The 27073-nt window shown below is 39.0% G+C and overlaps 1 protein-coding gene across 4 annotated transcripts in view; it reads left to right on the top strand.

Moving 5' to 3' along the window:
- LOC129775535 (discoidin domain-containing receptor 2) overlaps window positions 1–27073 on the top strand; it is a 631586-nt gene that overhangs the window by 110319 nt on the left and 494194 nt on the right. The window contains exon 3 of one of the 4 annotated variants that reach the window (XM_055780376.1): window positions 22781–22827. The exons of the other annotated variants lie outside the window; for them this stretch is intronic. The gene's annotated coding sequence lies outside the window, so the exon portion shown is untranslated. The remainder of the gene's footprint in view (window positions 1–22780; window positions 22828–27073) is intronic. 4 annotated transcript variants of the gene reach the window in all.

Here is a 27073-nt window from a genome sequence, read left to right as displayed (position 1 = left end):
ACAATGTTGACACGTGTCAGCGCTCTGTCTGACAGCGACATGAATGCGCACTGTGCCGTTTCGGTTAATGCAAGTGCAGGAAGCGTAGTAAAAACAAGACACTGCGGCCAAACTAATAACCAATAAATGGTCGCTTCCATGGGTGAACACAGAGACAGAGAGCAAAGCACAGTGTGTGACACTCGATCGATACAGAATTGATTTTGGTTTCCGAATTCACTACAGAAAAACAACAAAAAAAAGCTACGCCACGTCAGCGATGTCAGTGTTGACAGCCACTGTGGATAGACAGCAGGCAAACATGATGTAATGGTAGCTGGGCGCATCACGTTAGGGCTTACGCATTTTGTTAACTTTATTATACTCGCGTTTTTGCTCAATATTTTGTCATAGGACTACGACTAACACTCTGTCCAACTTCTATGGAACCAGGTGATAATCTTGCTGTTTTGTGTCATTGTAAATAAACAATGCTTCAATTTATATTCTAGTGTGCTGCATGATTTCCATAAGTGTGTGTGTGTGCAAGCGCTGAGAGTAAACAAATGTGTTGACATAGGACTACGTCTTTCATTTCTATACTGGAGTGTAAGTTCAAACTTTCGACAACGAAAGCGTTACGCCGGAGAACGAGATTTTGAGCGTTAATAGCTCCTAAACAACTGATATTTCGTTCATGATATACAATTCATTCGACAGATAAAATGTCTACGCGTTATATGCTTGTTACTTTTTGATCCAAACATTTGTTTCAATAGCCCTAAAATTACTTTCGAAACAGGCTACAAACAGCTTCTACAAAACCACTGACTGACTGTCGAATTGTAATTGATATTAAAAATTTATACCAAAGAACGGAAAATGTTTGAAGTCTGTGTTGGGGAAACCGTAATTCGGGCCAATCAAAACATGGCAGTTAGGGCGTTTATATACGGCTTGACATTTTACAGTTATTCAACTGTTTATCTAATGGAAAATAACATTTTATTAATTGTGATAGACGCGTAGGAACATTTTCGATCAATTGATGCAAACATCTTTTCGATTTATTAAGAAATGTTCGAGTTATAAGCATTCGGAATCTTAATTTTTTTCCTGCATGTTCTGTGTATAGGTTTTCATTTCACCCCCATATACTCCGGTTAGACGTAGTCCCACGTCAACAATTTGTTGCATTCTAAAATAATATCTGGAACGATCAAACGTGAACTGATTCTTATGATTTTTTGCTGGAGAGCTTTTGTGAATTTAGCAGCGAATTCGGATTTGTTGTTGTAATGATGATGATGTTTTGAATTATAGAAGTTTTCTTAGACTCACAGACTTTCTCAGTTCATTCACCTTCATCCTTGAAAAGGGCCGATTTGGAAAACTGAACACTTGGCCTTGAGAAAGACCATTTAAGAAGTCTCGCCGCCACTGCCATCTTGTCTGGATGACTAATAATTCGTGAATAATTGACTTTTTTCCGGATTTTTTTCTTAATTTTCATGAACTTGAACATTGTTTCCAGGTTAAAAGTGACGTCAAAGTGCAGTCCATTACAAACCAGATGTGAAAAAAAGTATATTTCAGCAGTGAGTGCTGCGTTATTCGGGGGAAAATTTAATGTGAAAATTGAACTAAAAGAGTTCATATGAAAATAAAAAAACACAAATCCAGCTAATGCATCCATTCTGCTCACGAGCAAAATACTTATGTTATGTACCTCGTATTCTGGTCAGAGCCCTGGGACCGAATCATTAAATTTTCCGCATAAATTATGTTGACATAGTTAAACGCAAGTCGTGCTTCGAATGCATCAGCCAGAACACGTTGCATTTACAACCACCGCAAATACAACAATTTGTACTTGCATTACAAATTATGCGAAAACAGCCTCTAAATGGCGAGAAAGCGACATGTTCGTTTCAGTTGGTAGGTAGGTACCTATCATCGAAACTAAATATTTATCACCGTTTAATGTTGATTGAGGCCAATAAACAACTAACAATCGCTCGGTGCCCAGCTGCATCCAAGTACAGGACGGTTCTGTGACTTGGTTCCAAATTAGCTGACGGAATATAAAGGGTGTGTCACATCAAATTGCATCACGGAAAAAAAACGCTGTAGAAATTCGCCCAGTAGACCGATCCTTTTGAAAATTTTAGACACTAAAATAAAAACTATTAAACAATTTTTGGCATTTTCTTTTTATTCATACTTCGAGCCCAAGCCCGTATGCTCGCACCTTCCTCTTTACCCCGTCCATAAGGTTCTGTACAACGTTAGGTTGTAGTTTTTTTTGAACAGAAATCCATTTTCTCTTGAAGTCCGCCTCCGATTTGACAACTTTTGGGTTCTTCCGGAGGGCCTGCTTCATAATCGCCCAATATTTCTCTATTGGGCGAAGCTCCGGCGCGTTGGGCGGGTTCATTTCCTTTGGCACGAAGGTGAAGTGAAGGCTTCGTACCACTCCAACACGTCCTTTGAATAGTGGCACGAAGCGAGATCCGGCCAGAAGATGGTCGGGCCCTCGTGCAGCTTCAATAGTGGTAGTAAGCGCTTCTGTAGGCACTCCTTAAGGTAAACCTGCCCGTTTACCGTGCCGGTCATCACGAAGGGAGCTCTCCGCTTTCCGCAAGAGCAGATCGCTTGCCACACCATGTACTTTTTGGCAAACTTGGATAGTTTCTGCTTGCGAATCTCCTCCGGAACGCTGAATTCGTCCTCTGCGGAGAAGAACAACAGGCCCGGCAGCTGACGAAAGTCCGCTTTGACATAGGTTTCGTCGTCCATTACTAGGCAATGCGGCTTCGTCAGCATTTCGTTGTACAGCTTCCGGGCTCGCGTTTTCCCCACCATGTTTTGCCTTTCGTCGCGGTTAGGAGCCTTCTGAACCTTGTATGTACGCAGGCCCTCCCGCTGCTTGGTCCGCTGGACGAATGAACTTGATAAATTCAGCTTATTGGCGACATCCCGGACCGAACTTCTCGGATCACGTCTAAACTGCTTAACTACGCGCTTGTGATCTTTTTCACTGACGGAGCATCCATTTTTGCCGTTCTTCACCTTCCGGTCGATGGTTAGGTTCTCGAAGTATCGTTTTAGTACTCTGATGACCGTGGATTGGACGATTCCCAGCATCTTACCGATGTCCCGATGTGACAACTCCGGATTCTCGAAATGAGTGTACAAGATTAATTCACGACGATCTTTTTCGTTCGACGACATTTTTCCAAATTTACGAAAAATTGACAGTGAAGCATGGCCAACGTGATCTATACACTCTTATCTGATTATAAGCGAAAGCTGAAGATATAATTCCTAAAAATTAAATTTCTACAGCGTTTTTTCCGTGATGCAATTTGATGTGACACACCCTTTATTCATCGCTATGCCGATCAACGATCAGACACAACTTGAGCGCATCAATTCCCCCTGTTCATGGGGCCATTCGCAAACATGTCCAACTAATTACACTAACCCAAATTTTCCCGCACATCAGCATTAACGTGAGTAATCACGGACCCGTCCGAGTTTCCCCTCCAATCTCAACGGGTCCTGAATTGCAACATCCCCACCATTATCATCATTGCTGGGACAATTGCTGCAATGACGATTGTTTGCGTACTTCAAAATGCGATGGACTTCCGGTGTCACTCTGCGTACGTAATTAAAAATACCCGATGACCCGATGGTTCGCAGATTTTACCGCTGCTGCTTTTGTGGCATATTTCACGACGGTCGTCATTATGAATCTGCCAATTTCCGTCCTCCCACAAGACCGGAACACCGGCCAGAAGGAGGAAGATAATTAACAGTAAAACTTCTAAAACCGGATTGGCTGATTTTCGCCCCTCATTAGAGGCGACTGGGGGCGCTCCGTAGCTTATGGTTCGGTTTTATGGCTCGTTAAAGCCGTTCAAGCCGTTGTCGACCCTTGGACAACTTAAGAAGGTTATCGCTTACAATATCGCCAGGACAAAAGATTTGACGAAATGACGCTGATAGATACGCTTTAAACGTGTTTCAACGCAGAGTTTCAAGACAAAAACTTCGCCAATGGAATACCACCAACGAGGAGGCAGCAAGTGTCACAGTGATAGCCGTAAGCTTTTGACCCCTCCACCCACGAACGAATCTTGAAACAATATCCTCGGCCCATAAAATGTCAGCATAAAACCGTGAAGACCATTATCTACTTCTTTCCCATCCCCGGATCTTCCTAGGAAAACAACGCTTCGGCCCGAATTACCACACTTCATTTCCATGGCTTTTGTGCGATAATTCCACATGTCATCGAATTCACCATCATTCAGCCGCCCACACAATTTCCTGCGTGAAACCAGAGCCGAGGCTTCGGCAAGCATCAGACAAGACAATAATCATCTACTTGGAAGTTATTAGCGTCGCGTCGTCGCCATGTTCCACCGCCGATATCATCCCGAGACCGGTCTCGCCAGAACGGAACGAGAGGAGGGTATCATGTTTAATCGCACAAGTTAATAAAACATCATGATCATCAGCGCGCCGCCATCGTCCCGTCACTGTCGCCACCGGCAATGTCCTCCGGCTCACTCTCTCTCTCTATGTGTGCGTTTATCGCTGATAAGAGATTTATGCAGTGGTGCGGAATAATTGTTTGGTGATTGTGAAGCATATAGGGGGATGGGGAGGCAGGACGAAACAATGCATCCTAGCGGATTAGTTGCCATCACGACAGAAGGCCAGAAGTGCACTCTCGGATCAGAGGCGGATATTCTGTTTCACTGCTTCAAGGTGGAAAAAATTGGAATATGTGTTCGTGTGGAGACAACATTGCACAGAACAGTTTAGACAGAACGGTGAAGTTGTGTTTTAGCAGATTACATCCTCCTGCAGCTTATTGATAGTAAACAAATTTACGTTAAGCTGAGATACACAAAAAAATCAAAACAGTGTTTGATAACAAAGCAAAGTTGATCCAAAAAACACTGCAGTAACCTCTCGAATGACGTTGATGATAATGATGATATCATATTGTGACGAAAAAAGCAGTTCGAAGCAAACAAACAACAACAAAAAAAAATACAATCAAGTTCAAAGTTCGCCAGTTTCAGTTGTTGCTATCTCGATGTGGACAGGGTCAGGGGACACAAAAGTCAACTATAATACAGTTACTAAGGGTTCATAGATGACAGTGAAACCGAAGAGAGCGAGAACGAGGATGGATGAGACGTGAAACATATCTCGCCCTTTTTTCCACAACTTCCACCAATCGACAGGGAGACCATCAAAGACTAATCATAGCGGTTTGCGTGGGCTGAGAAGGTGGCATCACAAACGGTTCCATGTATCATCGGGGCTTTTGAGAGAGATTGGACCGAGAGCGAATGAAAGAAAATAAAGAAAAAAAAAGATAAGCGAACAAAGATCGACGCATTCATGCGAGTGAGAGAAGAAAAAAATGAACAAAAAGCATCACCCATATAGTTGGGTGTATTATGAAGGGGACGGTCCTTTGGAGAGTTTGTCCGTTGTCTGCTGGAAATGGTAAAATGAAAAAGTCATGATGAGCAACACGAAAAAATAAAATAAAGAGAACTTCGACCATGTGGTGCATATGACAGCCGAATGATGTTAATTAAATTAGCTTGACTTGCAGTCGACATGACTTTGCAACACAAGACGCACTGCCCCTCCGAACAATCGAGATGATGGACACGAGTTCCCTGCCAGTGTGTTAAAACGCAAGATTTTATCACATTTTCGACCGAACAAAAAGTTACCCACATTATGTACTCTGTGCGTTGTTTGTTCGTTGTGATGATTACGATAACATGCCGAGCTGCAACATGGATCTTCTTCAGTCATCCGTCAGCGCATTCCTCGCACTGAAAATTTATTTCCATGAATTTCATTAAGGGTGCCAAATCAGAAAACATGTCACGTTTTTATGAAATAAAGTTAACGTTAATAACTATTTTTGCCTCGAACGGATTTTGGCGATTTATATACCAAACGAATCGGAAATTCCCTAAGATTTATTTGATATGCTACGTTACGTTAAAATCCCAGTCTTTATTAGGTTTAAATTGATGAAAATTGGAAGCATTCCTATTTCCTCATACATTTGTTCTGTTCATTTGTGTGCTTTCCCGAACAGAGCTGTCAATAACGAGCAACTTATCGACGAGCAACGAAGGGGAAATCGTAAGACGTAAAGTGAAAAAAGGAAAGGAAGAAGAACGAAGGGGAATATTTGCCTAGAGTATAAACAGTGGATCTCGCTGAGGCAAACCTTCATTCTTCGTGAGGAAATCGACTGAACAACATCGTTGCTGGGCGAGCTGGACGGTGAGGGATCCAATGCCTTTCTCAAGGCAGTGGGGGTGGAGGAGTAATATGATGAATAAAGTAAAGTTTTCCAAGGGATTTTTTGGAGGTTAGAGATGAATGAAGTGAAGAAGATTGAAGTCTCAAGCAAGGAAGGAAGGCAAACTTTCAGTATCGTTCTGTATTCAAAGCAATGACAATCGCTTGTTCTTCCTTGTTTTGCGTCATCACATGTCTTCGTTTCGAATTGAGCTGTACTCACTCGCTGATGTCTCTAGCATTGCAATCATTGCATCAAACTGACGCCATTACATTAAGGTTCTGAGCTACACAATTGTGTGGGGAATCATCAAGCTAGGCTATCGTCAGCTCACCAAGAAAATAAATGTTCTGGAATTTTGTCAATGATTTGGTTTCTCATGACGGTAGGAAAACTCTCTCTACAAAGGGTGATAGCTAAGCTAATGTAGACTGGCAATATTAACAGAAAGGGCTTCTGTTGAGCAGAGCGCAGAACGGAGATAAGTGTGTGTATATTTAGTTGATTCAACCCATCTGGATATTTGTGTGCGTACGTGCGTGCTTCATAACCCGTACGTAAAAATAGTGCATCTTCGCTACGCTGAAACCCCATTTGTATCTGCTCCCGTGTGGTCCTGTAACGATGCAACAATCGCCTATTTTTTTATGCTATGATTGACGATTGTTTGGTGTTGAAAATTATGCAGTCGTAATGATAAATATAAACAAGAAAGGGAGATAGCGGGAGGAAAATATTTACGCTAGGGTATTAGTAATGAATCTCTGCTGAGGCAAATATTCAGCCTTTTTCCAAGCAGTTAACATTGTTTGTTTTCTGTCATCAATACATTGAACTGACACTATGGTGAAGCAGGTGTTAAGGTTGTGCACCAAACAAATATTTGAGGAATACCAAGTTATTCAATAAGTTATATTAAGTTATTAATTTATTTGGGCTCGCATGCCAGTCGCAAAACTGCTTTCAACAAGGTTTGTATTTGCACTAATCTTGATCATAATGAAGCAGTGCTACTCTTTTCGAGGCTGTTGAGATTAACAGATGGAGTTTATTTCGTTTATTTAGTCACCAAGAAAGTAAATGTTGTTCTGGAATTTTGTATGTAATTTGGGGCCTGATTTTCGAATACACTACGAATACACTACACGGTGGAAATGGAATGAAACGTATTCGCGATGACAACGGTACGGTGTCGACATCTTGATACGAGATTAGTTTCCCACTAAACTTATCATTATAATATCAAATTATCTTCAGATGAAATTTTTGTATGAGATTATTATACCACATAAAGAAAACAAAGTTTTCCACTCACATTAAACACCAGTTTGATACGAAGAAGTTAATTTTCATTAATGATTTTTTATTTGAAAAGTGCTCATTCTGCCTGAAAACTCATCATTATCTTCGACACTTCACTAACTCGTAAAACGTAGTTCAATGGCGTGCCGTTTATTTCGATTCCACCGTGAAGTGTATTCGAGAATCAGGCCCTTGGTTTCGCTTGCAAGTAGCAAAACTTTCTCCACTAAGGATGACAGCTGCGCTTATCTCGAGCATGTATTGTTCTGCGAGCACAAGAATGAATCATCAAACAATTATCATCAAATTCTACAATAAAAAAAAAACATTTCAGGGCGACCAAACTGGTAGAATGGTTATTTCAAAATTTTCGTAGAATTATAAAATAATATCCGCAGTTATAAACAAGCGACTTGAAATAAACTACAGCGTAGTTCTACGTCAACAATGCGGTCGTGTCTTGAACACAACCTCTTTTTTTTGCGAACTAATGTATCATCACAATTATCACGAGATAGGAAACCGAGCTCCTATCTTTTCGTCCATAGTATTTAACAGAAATGTAAATGTAATCAAATTCGGCTCTTTAAAACCACGATCTTCTACAATTGCCGACCTTCTTGAACTATGTTTTGATCATCAATCAATTTGTTGTGGACACAACCAGGAAGAGATTTTTCAGATTTCTGGGCGTAATGGCAGTAAACTGATGTTCTCTGAATTTCAATCATGGTTTTATATTTTCTTTGATGAATTTACGCGTAACTGTCACCACGGTATCCTCTACCCTGGGTTGCCAATCATATTTTTTGACAAACTGGTCTTAAAAAAACTGGAATAAAACTGGATCCTGTGAAATCGTTTTATTCTAAGAATTTCGGCTTTCATTGATCTAAAATCATTTTTTTACTTATTCCAATGCCCGAGAAATAGTCTTTTCTTAGAAACGTATATGGTTCATAAAAAAAGCGAAATAAACCATTAATTTAGCATTCGAGCAGATCAAAATAACTATTCCCACCACTCACACATTACTGTAAAACAATATTTGAGGATCTTTTCTTCTAGAATCTCTAGAAAATACCGTTTTATTTGGATAAAACTTAAAAATCTCTTTTTGTTTTGCTCGACAATGTGATTAATTGACATACCGTTTTGTCTCTTATTCCGAACACTTAAGCTTAAGTCTCATTACTCAAAATGGTACTTTTTCGCGAAATTAATTTAATAATAGAGCCTTCTTTTTCACTTGACTGCAATATAATTGATTTACAAATACACCTCTTTTGCCTCTGACTCATATTCTGAACGCTTTTGTCTCAAATTCCGAACAGCGAAAATGCCTTTTTTAAAAAAAATCATAACTTTTGAACTACTGAACGGATTCATTTGAACGATATATCAAATTCAAGCCAATTAGCCAGTCTTTTTTTAAAAAAATGCTATACTCACAAAAATGTGTATTTTGTTTTTGTAATTATTGATTGTACTTGCTTTTTATTGAAAAAATAACGATGCTCGTTTTTTACGAAATCTACTAACGCAAACATTTTATCACTGGTTTTGACAGTCACATTTTTTTGCAAATGCTTATGAATTATACGCTGTATAGACACCTGTAATTGATGTTAAAATGAAGGCTATAACCCATAGAATGTCAGGGTTTTGATTATTAAATGATTTATAACATTAAAGTTCAGTAAATTTACATTTGAAAATGAAGTGTTCAGAATTTGAATCATGCGTAGAAACTTGATTCATATTCCGAACACAACTTCAATACTAATTTTAATAAAGATTTCTACATAAAATATCATTTTTTTCATCCATTTATTGTAGATTCTTACATTCTCTAGCAATTAACATGAAAACAGCAAACAAAATAATCGATACAACTACGAAAACTGAACAATGAATTATGCTTGTTTTTTACGGAATTTGCTAACGCAAACATTTTTTCACTTTTTGCAAATGTTTGATATTATACATTATAGGCTGTATCGATACCTGTAAATGATGTCAAAATGAAGCCTATATCCCAAAGAATGTCTGTGTTTTTATTAATCAATTATTTATAACATAAAAGTTTAGTAAATTTACATTTAAAAATGAATTGTTCGGAATTTGAGACTGTTCGCAATATGAGACAAAACGGTACACGATTTCTGGTTATAGATCACTGCATAAAATCTAAACTCAATCCTCTGTTCTTTTGCTTCTCGAGTTTTGACATTTCTGTAGTGTTTTTTTACCATTTTCGTAGCTATCTTTTTCGCACTCACGAAGAATATGGAATAAAAAAAACTCCGACTGCGAATGATGGATCTCCATGTCCAGAAAACTTTAAATTATTGAGAACCACAGCAGAGGTTCCAAAGCCCCTAAGGAGAACGGCTGCAAGTTGTTATTCGTGGCTATTACCTGAAGAAAGATAACTCTCCTCTGTCGCGATTGAAGTTCGATACAGAGTACGCGCGATTGATAACGGAACATATCGGCGGTAATATTGGTTTTAGAGGTATTCTCTCGATTACCTTCTCAAGTTAACAAAAGATAACTCCCCTCCGTCACGATTAAATTTTTAGAAATAGTACGCGCGATGCATGATGGAACATATCTTCGGGTTTCTAGAGGAGTTCTCTCGGCTTCTCAGATTTTCAAAAGATAACTCTCCCCTTCGAGATTAGAGTTCGATATACCGCCGGTCCGATTAGTTATATAGTACTTCCGGTTATCTTTCCAGGTTTCCCAATAATAACTCTCCGCCGTCACGAATTATGTTTTATAAAGTGTATAAGCTACGAATAACATATGATATCGCCGGGATGATTGCTTCTAGAGGAGTTCTCTCAGTTACTTTTTCAGGTTTACCAGAGTTAACTTTCAATCGTTGCGATTGGATTTCGATTGGAATTGATGCGATAAATAATAGAATATATAGCCGGTCCAATTTATTCTACATATTTTCCTTTTCAGGTTACCGCCATGTTGTGACGCATGAAATTTTCGGATTTTCATTTTGTTGATTGGTCGATTGATGTAAACGAATGAAAACGGAAGAAAGTTTACTTGGTTTTTACATTCATATCAATTAAAGTCAATGGAGCACATTGACCCTATGATCTTCTGAGCTTTAGAATGGTTTAAAGGAACTATAACTGATGTTTATATAATTTCAAAACCAGCATAGTACGCGGGCTCTAGGAACAATTTTGGGTAAAATGTATTGTCATGAACATTGCAGCAGTCGTGGTTGAAATGATAGATCAATTAGACTGAATTTCAGAACATTTTGGAGGAACTAGAACATATAATATTCATATAAACTCAAAGACATTGTAGCACGTTGCTGCTTGGGTACACCCAAACTAGCGTTGACAGAAAACATTTCATCTTTGGCAGAAATGATGCCATTCCGTGTGCTAGAGAGTCAAATGGGCAAGTAATGAGCTGTTTTAAAAGCTTAATAATGGTTTGTATGCATGCGAGTAGACATCTCTTTCTGTTTTCTTTTCTCATTTCATTTGGGATTGTGCCAAAAAAAAAAGTCCATACGACGTCAATGGGGATCGAACCAAGGCCGACGGGAATGCAAAGCTATTTTACACGACCACGCTATCCACATGGCTATGGATGCTTCAGCAGTTGTTCAGCAAATACGTGATAATATTGCACCCGATTATATAATGAAGTTGGAAAGTGTTTTCTTAGAGTAAAAAAGGAGCGCATGAAGGAGAACAATATCTATCTCGGTCTGGGCCGTGTATGTGGCAAGGTATGCGGAAAGCTTATTTGTCTTTTGTTTCGCTCGCTCGTATTAATCTTATATTGCTGTACCATGTATATTATACAAATGCTTACCAGTATTTATAAGTCATGACATTTTCTGTTAAGTCATGTCTCATTTAATGTCATAAATCGGGATGAAAAACATGAGCTAAAAATCAATTTTGGGTGTAGGTACCATGAGGGTCATACCCCTCGTGGTACCTACACCCAAAAAAAAAACGTCAAATCCCTTATATTGCCAGTGTACCCAATGTTGCTGCGATTCACTGATATTTTGGTTCTGTCAATTACTGTTGTTTAGAACTCGGTCCGGTTATATAGTCGAATAGTGGCTAACTTTAAACTCCATGTTAAATGTGAACACCTCCATGTGAAACCGAAATATGAAAATCGCTCATGCAGTTAGAAATAAAGCAGCGCATTTTTCTTTATTTTTACTTTCTCCGTGATTTCAACGATTTCAATCCTCGCAAATGATATGCTGGCAAACAAATGACGCCATATCGATTTTGATTTTGGGTAGCCTATATTCAATTGATGTCTAACCTCAGGGTACCATACTGGGTACCGCGCTAACCTTATTGAAATTCGGCTTACACTTCCGAGTTCCGGAAAAAAAATATCGCTGGGAGTGTGTAAGAAAAGAAAGATCGATCCAAGGGGTATTTACCTTGGATCGATCGAAAGAAAAATGTCAACAAACAAAATTGGTCAAGGAATAGGAAAAGTGAGAGAGGGATAATTACTATGCATCGTGAATTTATTTTACAAAACTTGGTAAAATGAAGCAACCATATTAAAAACAGGATAAAACTGGACTATATTCAAAAAAAAACTTGTTAGATTTTAGGGTTTAACTGTTTGACTGGATCGAGGAAAAAAACCTGGAAGAATCCAGTTTAAACTGGAACATTGGCAACGCTGCCTCTACCTATTTCATTTCATCTCCTCAGATAGTTTATTGACACATTGACACGTAATAATTGCGCTGTAATTATCCTGCGATGTAACGATGGTAGCTTTATTGAATTACCGTATGAGCCAAGGCTTCGTTTACCGCTCTGAAATGCAATGGGAAAAACATAGTGAACAACTTCCCTCACATTGTCACAATCATAAATACGATGAAATGTATTCCGCCAGCGATCGATTACAGCATCCTTCCAATAGCGAACCCATCCGGAAACCCGAGTGGACACCCACGATACTGATTAAGATACATTCAACACATTATGCTGAATCTCCTCGTTGAGGTATTAATCCACCGCCCGCCGGCCGGTCGACCATGTTCGCAGCATCTCGTTAAGAAAATGCAAACAGAGCCTGTTGGATTAAAGTGCTGCCGTACCGTTCCGCCACCCGTCCTCTCACTGCACTACCCATCCCCCCCCAATAAACCCTCTATACAAATGTACATTGGTGGTGGCTCAGCATGGTGGAAAACAATTTCGCCTGCAGCACAGTGATAAGTCACGTCGAGAACGTGCGCTTTCGCGGTTGTCTCCTGCTCGTAACTCGGTACAAAGATGGGACAAAGTTTTAATCTTACTCTCATCAGAACCCACATCCACACACACACACACACACACACACACACACACACACACACACACACACGTTCCTACTACTCCTTCTTGTGTTTCTTCATCGTCTTCTACTTGCTGAAGAAGGCTGACGACCGAGTTGAGAACAACACTCCAGGATAAGAAGCTCTCAGCATCCCGGCAGCTACAACATTGATTATGTTGTGTTAATGTCTTTCAATTTCGTGTGGTAACACTTGAGCTAAGCCAGCCAGTAGATCAACTTTTAATTTCCTCCCATTCACTCCCATCCACGGCGGTCCCGTAATCTCTGGGCCCCGCGTGCATCTTTCCTCACACACCTTCCTCAGCATGAAATAGAATCCGATCGATGGCTATATATCATCGTGGTGAAGTACACAAATCTACGGATTAAAATAATATAAATATTGACAATGTATTTATACCCACTTCAGGAGACTGTTTTTTTTGCCGGCGACTAACAGTCTCCAAGGGAAGCAGCCGAGATGTGGGCGTGATGAGATGGATGAAATTGCCACCGGTTATAATCGACGGGGAGTGCGAGAAGAATTAGCTTACCCGTGTGTGTGTGTGTGTGTGTGTGTGTGTGAGGGAGGGTGAGTGTGACAATCTTCCGCACCTCCAAATTCACATTTATCTCGATAGACAGCATCACGTGCTTCTTGGTGTAGTTTAGTTGTTAAATATTGGTCGTGACTACGAATTGATGATGTGTGTTTACAATCGAACCTGTTCTCGAAACACGCGTCGGCGGACTGTTTGGATGTGAAATTTATATCTTGTCACAACAACCGTCTGCCGAGGATTGCAACGGCTCCGAGTGACAAGTTGCACGAGTTGTGGGTGTTGTTTAGAGAAGAATGTGTCACTAATTTGGGAGGAATTATGGTGGAACAAATTGTGTGCCGTGTGCTTTCGGGTGTCGAATGAATCCGCGGGAATGAATGAGCGTGGCTTTCTCAGATGGTGTGGAATTAGATGTGAAATAGTGTCTCGTTCAGCGTGTGACATTGAACAATGATGGTTTTATTCGTTAGTTAATTAGTTTTTAACAACTGTGTTCACCACAAGCGTGTGATCTACTATGTAAGCACTATGGCATTACGTTCCATTGTGGAACTTCTCAACGTCTTAACATAGTGTTTTTTGGAATCTTCCTCGAATAATGAATTCCTAGGTTGAACGAAAATCGGTTCTGAAATTCACATCACTACCTTTCGTGATTAGCACAAGGTTGCGATGTGTCTCGTACACAATTAAATTTATCGTTTCGATTTTCATTTATTTTTTAATTTTAGAGCAATAATGTGGTAACAGGTAATTATTGTTGTTTCTAGACGCCAAAAATGCTTTTAGATGGGAGTTTCAACATTTTCGAAATAATCTCGTGTTTACGCTGAGTTGGGGTGAGAGTGGGTCAAGCATGAAATAAAACAATTGCAATGTACATGCAAAAATACATCAATACACTCACAATTAGCAGCATTTCTCCGAAATTTAACGCGCATTAGACCACCCCTAGACGTGGCTTTTTCAGACCTATGAAGAGTAATTGGAGGCAAATTCTTCGTACGTATAAGGAGAAAAGCTTTTCCTTAGCAAAACTTCGCCGAATCCACATTTTCCAGGATTGCTGAAGCCGCTAATTGAAAGCCTTACTTCAAGAAATGTGGCATTTATCCAATTATTGTGAAGCCACTACTAAAGAACATCTCACATGTTGCAAGTACACTGGAAAGAATTCTCTTGATCCCAATTTCGAATCACTCTAGAAATTTTCCAATTCGAGAAAAAATGTGATAATCTTTTGGTATCAGGTCCGAACTATATTGTGGATGCATTAAATCATCCTAATCAAGCTCTCGGAATTGTGTGGCCTTGCGTTGTTCTGATTGAACACAACACCAATTCTGAACGTTTCTGGTCAATCGCTAGCCACAAACGGTCCATTTTTTGGCAGTAGAGGTCATAATTGGCAGTAGAGGTGTATTGCACTAGAAAAAAATTTGAAAAAAAAATTAAAAAAAAATTTGAATTTAAAAAAAAATTGAAAAAAATTGAAAAATTGAATTTTTTTTTGTAAATAAATTAAATTGCACGTATTTTACTGTTGCAATATCGGTACCATAAACATCAATCACAATTCAGCGGCCTGGCTTGCATTTTCGCATTTATAAAATAAAAAGTGTAAAATGTACCGAATTTTCTTTATGTTGACCTGCATTGTTAACACCCTGTAACTCACAACTGAATGGAACAAACAAAAAACAACAAATATTTTTTTTAAGTGTGAAATGTCACCTTTACAACGAGCCTAATTTGAAATTGTATGATCGATATTACACGAGATATTGATCACTAAAGCCAGCCAACGAGAAAATAATGGATAACTTTTTCCTCAACCTAATATATTACTTTGACCCATTGTCACCCATTGTCACATGTTTGATACAAAAAATAAATTTACATTCATAATTGTTATTTCCAAAGTCCGTTATTCCATCTGAGAATCCATTGCCATTCTCGCTTCATATCAACGGAACACGAAGCATAATTCCGCAAACGCGAGATCAAATTGAACAACGCCTGAATCGGATGATTCCTTTCTAGAGTTTTGCACTTCCCAACACATTTGGACTTCCATACTTTTTTTGACGTGGGACTACGTCTAACCGGAGTATATGGGGGGTAAAATGAAAACCTAAACACAGAACATGCAGGAAAAAATGAAAGATTCTGAATGCTTATAACTCGAACATTTCTTACTGGATCGGAAAGATGTTTGCATCAGTTGAAAGGGGAAGGTTTCTACGTTTCTATCGCAATTAATAAAATGTTATTTTTCATTAGATAACAATTGAATAACTGTAAAATGTTAAGCGTTATCTAAACGCCATAACTGCCTCATTTTGATTGGCCCGATCTACGGTTTCTCTAACACAGCCATCAAAACCAAGCAGCCTTGAGGAAATCGGCATTGCAAATACATGAAAGTATGGGGACTTTTGTTCTCACCGAAATGTGTTCCCTAACACAGACTTCAAAACCAAGCAGCGTTGGAGAGATCGGCATTGCAAATTCATGAAAGTCGGGAGTATTTTTGTTCCGACTGAAATGTGTTTCCTTAACACAGACTTCAAACACATGGAGCGTGGGGAAATTGGCATTCGGAATACATGTAAGTCGGGGGCTTTTTTGTTCCGACTGGAATGTATTTGCCTAACACAGATTTCAAATCCATGGCGCGTGGGGAAATCGGCATTGCAAATACATGAAAGTCGGGGGTATTTTTATTCCGAGTGAAATGTGTTTCCCCAACACAGAAGAACATAATCTATAACAATGCATGAATTGACCTTATATGGAATTATACAATCTTTTTACTTATAAATCAAATATATTGAATTCAATTGAATTCGAGAATTGTTTCATTCAATCATAAATTTAATCAATACAAACAAATGATTGGTACTATAAGGTAGTCCCACGACAACCGTGTGGTTATATCATAGATATAACCCACCCATTTTTTAATGATAGAAGATACAGGAGCGCGCTATTTTGCCTGAAAACCATTTTTCACTTTCGAACGAAGGTCAATTCCGTTAGCGCAAATATCGAATGGAATATCAACGTTTATCATGATGTAATTGTAGAACATATTGGTATTAAGTTTTCCGGATTTTCCGTCCTTCCTTTAGAATTTTCCGATTTTTCTCTCCGCTATATTGATTTACAGGAAGAGAAGAATACAACAAAATAAAGATGGCTCAAATCGGATCATCGCCTTCTCGAGTTTTACGCTTAGCAACACAACTATTTGGCCTTCCATTTTTAAGTTATATAGATTATATTAGAATATAAAGACTATCAAGCGTTTATTCGATGTTCGGTATGTGAATATAGGGTTGATTCAGGGCTATTGCCTGGTACAGGGTTTTTCAGAATAAACGCTCAAGCAAAAGAATCGAATAGCTCCATACAAAATTTTGTTTCGCTCCGTCGATGGTAGCACTACATTCTCCATGGTTTTTAGTGTCAAGATGGACAATTTACAAGAAAGTGTATTTTTAGTGCAATCGTATTACTCGAGCAACCGAAGCCCTAATGAAACTTTGTCCTCGTATGGTAAGAATTTCAACATTCCTCGTCGTCGATTACTTCCTCTGGGGGTACGTGAAGGACCGTTGCTATGTTAATAAGTCACATAATTTGGAGGAACTTAAAGAAGAAATAACTCGGATTTACGACAGCATCGAAGTCGTAATGGCAGAGTTGTGCATGAAGAATTTTGTTCACCGTTCAAAACGCGTTATCGAAAAAAGGTTACATCGTAAAGCGTTATTTTTGTTTTTTTGAAAATAACAATCGGTTCACTTTTGTAGAAGTTATTAAAATTTGTTGCGTGAGCGTTTAATCTGAAAGATCCTGTATAATATTACCCGGAAAACATTCAATCGAAGGTAACATTTACCTTATTTGAGAAGTTTTTTCTTAAAATTAGATTATGTAAAAACTTTTGATAATAAATAAGATTGTTTCAATATCGCTTACAGTAGCCACGAACATATGATGTAATACGTAAAACTGAAATGACAAAATTCGGAAAATCCTTCTAAAAATAATGAAAATAATTTTCTCTTGAAACAGTTTCCGAAGCAATTTTTTGAAATTGATTAAAACCGAAACGATAGCTCCAGGGTCGGATTAATTGGGTTGGGTTCCACCTCCAACGGGAGAAAAGTTGGAAATTTTCAGAAAACTCTCAAGGAAGGTAGGAAAATTCGGAAAATTTATTTCTCATATAATTTCCATATACAGCACTTTAGAAAAAAAAGATGAACATTTGCTGTTCCGTAACAAAGATGTATTCCTTGTAATGAAAGAACATGTTTTTATACAATGATTCAAGAATTTTGAACGAGAATTGTGTCTGATGATAATTTCATATTATGATGACCAATTTCGCTAGAAGTACAGATCCCGCTCGATTTTGGTATGATTCGTTTTTTGCACGGTTAGATCTTGGCACATGCTTTACGGTTTTTCTTAAATCCTATTTTTCGGTTTTCTCGTCCTTCATTCAACCAATTTAAGCTCAACAAAAGAAACAAAATATGATCCATCATGTTGCCAATACAAATGGCTGGAATCGGTCAACTGGTTCCGGAATATGGCATATATGGGATATGGAATATGGCTCCGGTAATATAATGGGCATGATCAAAACAGTACTCAGAACCGTACCATGCTCATCATGTGACGCCTCTAATTACACAAACGTGCCGTACCTGAAATTGTTAATCCATGCATGCTGCACTGCAGCAAGCTCTGAGTAACAATTTCAGGGATGAGATATTTGAATTTGTTGAGATGTGTACTTCAAAAAATGCTAGATGGCATGGTAAAAACCTCAGAGGCAGCCATTTGTAGTTTCCAACGACTTTGTCTTTAAGAAATAATTATTGAAAACTTAATTTTCTTTTTCTTATTTCATCTTTATTCAAGTGATTGTTGTTTGCATTTCCAAATAATGCAAACTATATCTCAATTCATGACAAACAACATTGTATTCAGAAAAGTTCATCCAAGCACATCTGCAGCGCAACATTACGAATCATTCTGAGGTGCAACATATCAGCCATCTCGAAGTGTTTGTCCTCAGCCCATTCGATTACCCGGGTGTTAGTTCTAGAGCGACTTGGTGGGTTCGGGTCAATGCTGGACCTGGAAGTACGATGTCCACCAAAATCGAATCTTCGTCTCCTTGTTTATTCAAGAAATGTTCGTCATCTTTTTCTACCTCTATGTTGTCGCAGCCTTTGTCGTCCTTACCAATTATCGTACCAGAGCGATAATTTTCGTGTCTGAGTATTCATCAACGCAAAATTCTTCCTCGGGGTATTCCGTTGTTTTAACTGTGTCGATGTCCATCTGGGAATTGAACAATATACGCAAAGGAACGTCGTCTCCGTGCAGCAGTACCAACTAGCCTATATTTTTCCAAGATCGTTGAATCACTGTTTCGGAGACATCCATGCAGCCAAAAAGAAACGTCTTTAAGGTTGATTTTCCTAATCCGTTGCTTAAAGTCAGCCTCATTGGCGATTTTAAGATGTAATTTGTCTCGGTATCTTGTTTTGGTAATTTGAATGATCCGTTGGTCCATGGGCTGTAGTGAAGGGGTCACGTTCGGCGGTAGAAATTTTACCTCTATCAAGTTGTCATCCATGTTGGAAATTATGGGCCGTACAATTGTCAAGAAGGAGAACGACCTTTGGTTCGATTCCCAAATTTTCGAATATTTGGTTCGAAAAACTTATGTAACCACTTCTGAAATATGTCGTGACTCATCCATGCATTTTTCGAAGCGGCATATTTGAAAGGAATTTGAACGTTCTTGAAATCCCTATTGGTTCTCAGTTTTTCCAATAATAAACATCTGCAATTTGTGAGTACCCGTAGCTTTTGCGCATGGCATATATGTTATTCTATATTTTGCCATCTATAACCCTGGAACTGTAGAGTCTTCAGTGTATACCATAACATACCCGAGGAGCTTGAGCTTGAGTATGGGTAGACTGTACAATTCGTAGTTGCTCTCCGTGATTGACCTGAACCAACCAAATTGCACAAAGTACACACAGAATGACGCTTGGGACTAGCAAATCATTCTCGTTGTGAAATTTTCGGTGATTCGAGCTTCAAATGGTCAATAACGACGCTGGCCACGTCCTTACAGTCACCAGAGGAAGGCAAGGAATGTTAGTATGATATTCGCCGCCCGAAGGCCAGAAGGGTCGCCTATATAGCGTGGTGCCCTAGCGTTTATCGTGGAAGGGATAGTTGTTAGTGGCAATGGTTAAGAATAATCAGGACTCAATGCGGTAGGTGACGCGATTCTAAAAACGCGAACTCTCAACTATTCGGTGAAATGAGATTTGAAGGAAATATACATTCTTATCGGACCGGTCATGCATTTCGTTATTCATCGTACGTAGATTTCGTAACGGCTGAAGATATTGAAGGGTACCCTGAAAAGGTCTCCTCTGTTCGACGGAGCAAAAACTCGAAAATCAAATGCATTGGAAGATTGAACATATTAAAGAGTGACCTGATAAGGTCTGCTCGACCTTGGATCGGACTTAATACTTGTGCCTAGTCGCACATCAATGCTCTTCCATTGTAATACACGGAGATCACGGAAGTTTTCCGAATTGGGACTCTTGCATCTTGAACCTAGATTTGCAATTTATTGCAAGTTATATATAAAACTCGAAAACGAAAACTTGATACCTGCGATTCGGATTTATAATAAAATGAACGAGCTGCCGCTGCTAGTGCATGTGATTGAGACCACACGACTTCCTCGAAAAAACACTCGACGTCTCTCTCTCCCACGCTGACCCCACGTTGATGGGACGTTGTCCATGTAGCACAATCCAAGTGCGCCACACATATACACACTCGCGCCAAGTGCGCCACACACATACACACTCGCCACCGCAAAGTCAACGAAAATAAATGAAACATCAACCATTATCCCATGGAAATCGCATGGCGGAACTCACAAATTTGTTTGTTGTTAATTTTTATCGGACAAAAAAAATATTATATGTTTGATTGAAGGATTATACACATCATCCAATGTTATTGAAGAGAAATGATGGAGAAAAAAACATAGCTCAAGATGTTCGCAGCTCATCATTTCTCCTATGGTGATATCATCATTGCGGCAAATACACAAACACACACATCGCCCATTATCGAGGTCATACTTGTAAATCACACATATCAATTTGTAATTCGAAACAATACCACCACTTAGATAATGTCTTATTGCTCGAATCGTGGTGCACTAGTTAAACTCACACAAATAGCCAGTTCACATACGATAAACACGCGACAAAAAGAAAGACACTTCGCAATAAAAAATCCTGCGATTAACGAATTGAAAACACATTGTCTGATAAATAATCAAGATAATTTAGCAAACACCACCGGATTCGAATATAACAACACAAATGGATACTTTTCGCGGAAACCAAACAATTTTCAAACGGGATACAATATAAAATCTGTATACCATAACATACCCGAGGAGAGCAAAAACTGAAATATTCGCGTTATGTTTTTTTTTATTGATCCCTAAATATTTTAACCACTAAAAAGTTTTAGAAAATTATGCAAAAAACCCGTTCGTTTTTGGCACGTTTACACGCCCGAATATTTTGTGTCGCCAAAATCGAATTGTTTAACGACCGATAAAAAGATCAATTAATGAATAGTTCGGGGATTTTACCCAAGATTGTGCTTAGTAAGAACATGTAAATGTTCGAATGTATTCACATCAAGAATGATCAGGCGGAACGAAGTTCGCCGGGTTAGTTAGTATAAACAAACACCTTCCGAGTATTTTATACCGCAAAACAAAAATAATTCTAGATCAACATGTCAAAAGGGCTTATCTTCTTTGATCGATTCTCTTCATCTACATTCTTTTTCATTGTTCCTGATGTGTTCGACGATAAGAAGTGTGAAAGGGGACCTCGTTTGTCAAACTACATGGCAAAACTGGAGCAAAATATGTCTGAAAAGCCGTGGTTATCGAAAGAGAAAGTCGGTGAAGAGAATCGATCAAAGAATATAGACACTTTTGACATGTTGATCTAGAATTATGATTTTTGCTATTTCTATGAAAAATGCACTGTTATACTGACAACACAAAATGACAAAACTCCACTGACGAAAGATATGCAGACCAAGGTTTTATGACGAGGTGGATGACACGTCCCTACATAGTGATTTTAATGTAATCAAAGCAATTTTTATAAAAAATCGTGTTTTTTTCTTTTAATTTTGGATAAATTAATCGACTTAAATAATTCGTTCGCTTTGATTTTTGATTGCGCTTTAATTTTTCGGTGAAAAATAGATTTTTTTATTCAGTATTCGAACGATTACCGGACATCGCCAATCGTGGTTACTGTAAGAAAGATACTCTTTATCAGATTTCTTTTTTTCTTAGACTCTTTATTAGATGACCAGCCACGAAAGGCAGTTTTGAATTGTACAAATGCGAATGAAAACTATGTCTGGATGCTCTTTCATTACTTGAAATACGTAGTCCAAACCTTTATTCTACAATTTCATCTGTAAATTTTTGAATATTTGCATTAAAACCTCATCATTACAATATAAATATTTATATTCAAAACATTCTCTGCATTCCTATCATTCTATTTCATGATCACAATCTGAGAGGAACCGCTTGCGTGCATAAAGTGAATGCGGTGATTGGTGGATTTTTTCATAAAAAACACATTTTAAAAATAAACATAATTAATAGAAATATGTTTTACATAATAAAGTATAAAAGTGGAATTTTGGAACGTCTGCTGTAATTTGAAATTGTCCAATTAGTTTTACCTTCAGGTTTCTCTAGACTTGAATCCAAACTCGTCTAGAATTGAATGCGTCAGAGTGTTTCAAAATACCATCCTTCGGAACCTTTCCGGGTTACGGCGAACAACCGGCACTGTTCGTATTTCGCTGAAGCTCCAACAATTCAATCGAATTGCCTGATAATGTTTGTCATCGTCTCCGAATGCATCAAATGTGATGTTTCTATAAACATTATTACTGAGAAAAGACTCAAATTCAATCAAATGAGAACAAACACATTCTCGATCCTACATTATTCATAAGACATTTCTTTTCTAATCCGCTTTAGAATTCAACGAAATCGATTGGAGTAATGACGTCTTTCTTTCTATTCCTTTTACAGGTACGAACAGCATCAAGGATTGTCATTCTTGTGACAGCGCATCAATCGTAAGTGGTTGACAAAAATATCAAATTGTGCATATTTAATTGTTCGTATAAACAAACTCATGCCAAGCCAGCAGCTGGTCCATGAAGATAATGAAGTATAGCAAAATTACAACGAGCGCCAGGCTCTCTCAGCGATCCCCCAAGCCATGCAACAGTTTGCCGTGTGTTCAGGTTGAAACTTTTCACCGCGACAAAACTGAACCGAACCAGAGTATCACGTCCTCGTCCTCCTCGCGGCCCCTCCATAGGGGAAGTCGAAAAACTCTCCGTACAATCACTTTGTTACCGGATCAACTTCCAAAACAGCCGGCTGTCCCCGGAGCGAAAGCTTCGGCATTAGACGAGACTTCCATTAAGGTTGACATTTTCAATATCCAGTGGGAAAACAGTTTTTCTTCTCGGCTTTGTTTTTCCGCCACACCAGGACGACGGCACTCATATCTCAACATGAGGGACTGACTGCCGGCGGGGGGAGCGACAGGCAAACGCTTAACTTGTCGACTCGCTGTATTCTGTATTCTCTTACACGCGCGTTAGTCCTCTTCGCGCAAAGATGGGCGGAAAAACAAAAGCCTGAGGAAAGCTGCTGCCGCCACTGCCACCACCGCGTTGTCTTCGAACGGAAGATGCTGCATTTTACATGGAAATGTATTTAAAAGATTAAGACGGAACGCAGAGGAGATCTAATGTTTTGTATCGTCTTAATCTCCGCTTGAGGAAACTTTTCCGTCCGGAAGATCCTGGAATGGAACCGTTTGAGTATCGGATGGATGGCTGGCTGGCATGGCATACACACATGTGCATGACCTCCCCTCCCAAAACGAAATTCAGAGGAAAACAAACATACACCCGCACTCACAACAGACGAACTGCTCCGAAAGGAAGTCTCGGTGGAAGTTCCAATTTCAAAGCACTCTAAGCTATGTGGAACATAAGGATTTTGATGATGGGCTTGTGGGTATGAGTTATTCCGGAAAACTCAGCTTTTGCTTGAGAGTGGATTATCTGCGCGGAGGCAAGAGTTACTTTGCATACGGTTTGTGTCTCTCCTTTTGAGTTAATACCTTACAGGGGTAGGTAACATTGGAAAACGCTTAACGGTAAACAACAATCTTAAATCTCATGAAATGGTTCTGTAGATTAACAACTTCATTAAATATGAATGCAACACTATTATTGGCACTGTTCTTTAAATTTAAGTTTTTAGAGCTTCGTCTACATGCGTGAATTTCTCCTGATGCAATCAGAATGATATTGTTGATACAACAACCTTTTCATTCTATCAATTTATTTTTTTTTCATCGTTCTGGTCCCTGTTTTTTTTTTTTTTAATCAGCATCTAGACATTCGGTGACAATGATTGTGACATTTTAGGCGCTTCATGAATCCGCCAAACCAATCTCTTCCGGCTAAGCGAGTTTTGAGAATGAACGGATGAGTAAAATTTTTTTTTTCAGTTAATGCCATTTTCAGCAGTGCTATTCGAGCATTTTCAAACACTTTTGATGATTTGTATAAAGAAAATCCGTCCCTGATGGCCTGCGATGCTCTTTCAAGCTCCTCCTTCTTCTGACGTTGTTTATTAAATGCAATTGCAGAATGAAATACAATTTATTTAATTTTTTTTATTAATTCGTTTATTTTTACAGGCTCTGTTACCTAAGTTCAAAGGATACGATTTCTTAAATATAGTTTTAAAACTTTATATATATATATATATATATATATATATATATATATATATATAGACAATTTTCTTACATCTATGGTTAGTAAGGTGGGAAACCGATTGCTCGCGGTATACTCGAGTTTAGAAGGGTGACCTATTTTTAGGAGAAGGAAGGGATATAAGGAAATGTTGATGAACACTCAATTCTTAAATCTATTCGTATATCTATCGTATATTTACGTTTCAATTTATTCTACTGTTTTGTAGCAAGGGGACGAATTACCCGCAAAGGGAGGAAAGAAGGGTATAGGGATATAGGGACAATCACACACGAAGATCGATAGCTTGAGGAAAACATATATATAGGACATGTAATCAAGGTCTAACCGAGCCAACACATCTCTCACCGGTACATTGGGCTGTCTTCCTCGAGCCCGAAGGGAGTTTTCTAAATTCGATCTGGCGACCAGATACATCTCGCATGACCAAACAACGTGCTCGATGTCTTTGCTAATGAGTCAGCCCTCTCATTACCCGGAATTGAGCAATGTGAAGGGACCCAGACAAAGGTAATGACATAACAGCGTCTGGATAAACCACTCAAAATTTATCGTATTCTCTCAAGGAATTACGGCGAGTGCTTTTCCGGCCTCACTGAACGGATAGTTTCGACAAAGCTAAGACTATTCGTTACATTGTAATAGTGTTCAACAGGTCGTGAGGCGACGCTGTCCAGCGCCCAGTGTATTGCTGCCAATTCAGCAATATACACTGAGCAAGGATTCTGAAGACTGTGGGAGGTGCTAAAAAAATCGTTGAACACTCCAAATCCTGTGGACTCATTCATAGAGGACCCATCAGTGAAGTACATATTATCACAATTGATACGCCCATACTTTGCATTGAAGATCGTAGGAACGATCCCCGATCGATGATAATCTGGAATTCCATGGATTTTCTCCTTCATGAACAGATCAAAATGTACAGAGGAATTGATGTAGTCAGGAAAACAAACAGGGTTGGGAAAATACGAAGAAGGATCAACCTGTATGGAGATGAATTCATGATATGAACTCATGAATCCAGAGTGAAAATTTAACTCGATCAGCTGCTCAAAATTTCCGATCACCAATGGGTCCATGACCTTACACCGGATGAAGAACCGAAGATATAATAAATTAAAGCGATCTTTTAGTGGGAGTACGCCTGCCAAAACCTCGAGGCTCATGGTATGCGTTGAGGGCATACTTCCCAACGCAATACGGAGACAAAGATACTGAATTCGCTCGAGTTTAATTAGGTGTATTTTGGAGAAAGTTTATTCTTTGTTGGTATTTTTTACTCAGATACCTAATATGGGCCCCCAAGTACATTTGGAGTCAAACCAGACCCCAAGATACTTGAATGACATAGCATGAGTGATCGGTTTACCCAAAAGTTGAAGTTTTGGTTTTGCTGGTTTATGCTTCCTAGAAAAAACCACCATCTCTGTTTTCTGCGTGGAGAACTCGATCCCTAGTCCAATGGCCCAGGTTGAAAATTGTTCAAAGTATCTTGTAAGAGTTCTTGCAGGTCGGATTCGTTTGATCCTACGACAGACACCACTCCATCATCTGCAAGTTGTTTAGGCTGCAATTTTGTGTAAGGAAATTGTCGATGTCGCTTACATAGAAGTTGTACAAAAGAGGGCTTAAACGTGAGCCCTGGTGGAGTCCCATGTAAGAGACCCGACTTACTGCCGAATCTCCGTTAGAAAAGTTCAAATGTTTCTCACAAAGCAAGTTATATAACATATTATTCAATAGGGGCGGCAGACCCCGAGAGTGTAATTTGTCTGACAAAACCTCGATTGAAACAGAATCAAAGGCCCCCTTTAAGTCCAAGAATACTGAAGCCATTTGTTTTTTCGGCGTAAGCCAATTGAATTTCTGAAAAAAGCAACGCATGACAATTCAATCCTTCGTCCCCTTGTCCCTGCGGAACTAATATTGTGTATCTGAGAGTGGGCCATTCGTTTCAACCCATCGATCAAGGCGAAACAAGATCATTTTCTCCAACAATTTCCGAATACAAGACAGCATTGCTATTGGGCGGTACGAATTGAAGTCGGACGCGGGTTTTCCGGGTTTTTGAATAGCTATAACTCGTACTTGTCTCCAGTCATCTGGAACGATATTATGCTCCAGAAACCGATTGAATACATTCAACAAGCGATGTTTCGCAACATCAGGGAGGTTTTTCAGCAAGTTGAACTCAATTCGATCCGATCCTGGAGCAGAATTGTTACAAGAAAGGAGAGCAAGAGAGAATTCTACCATCGAAAATTCGGAATCAAGATCGCACCTATCTTGTGGTATATCTCGAACAATTCTTTGCACAGGATCAGAATCAGGACAAACCTTCCGTGTAAAATTAAAAATCCAACGATGTGAATATTCTTCGCTTTCATTCGTTGAAGAGCGATTTCTCATGTTTCGAGCCATTTTCAATAATTTTTTCATTGACGTTTCTCGTGACAAACCTCCCACGAAATTTCGCCAATAAGCACGCTATTCCCCCTTCATCAAATTTTTTAAC

Source organism: Toxorhynchites rutilus, chromosome 3, assembly GCF_029784135.1.
Source record: "Toxorhynchites rutilus septentrionalis strain SRP chromosome 3, ASM2978413v1, whole genome shotgun sequence".
Classification (NCBI taxonomy): Eukaryota; Metazoa; Arthropoda; class Insecta; order Diptera; family Culicidae; genus Toxorhynchites; species Toxorhynchites rutilus.
The sequence above is the reverse complement of the archived record's forward strand: the minus strand, read 5'-3'. Positions and strand labels throughout refer to the sequence as shown.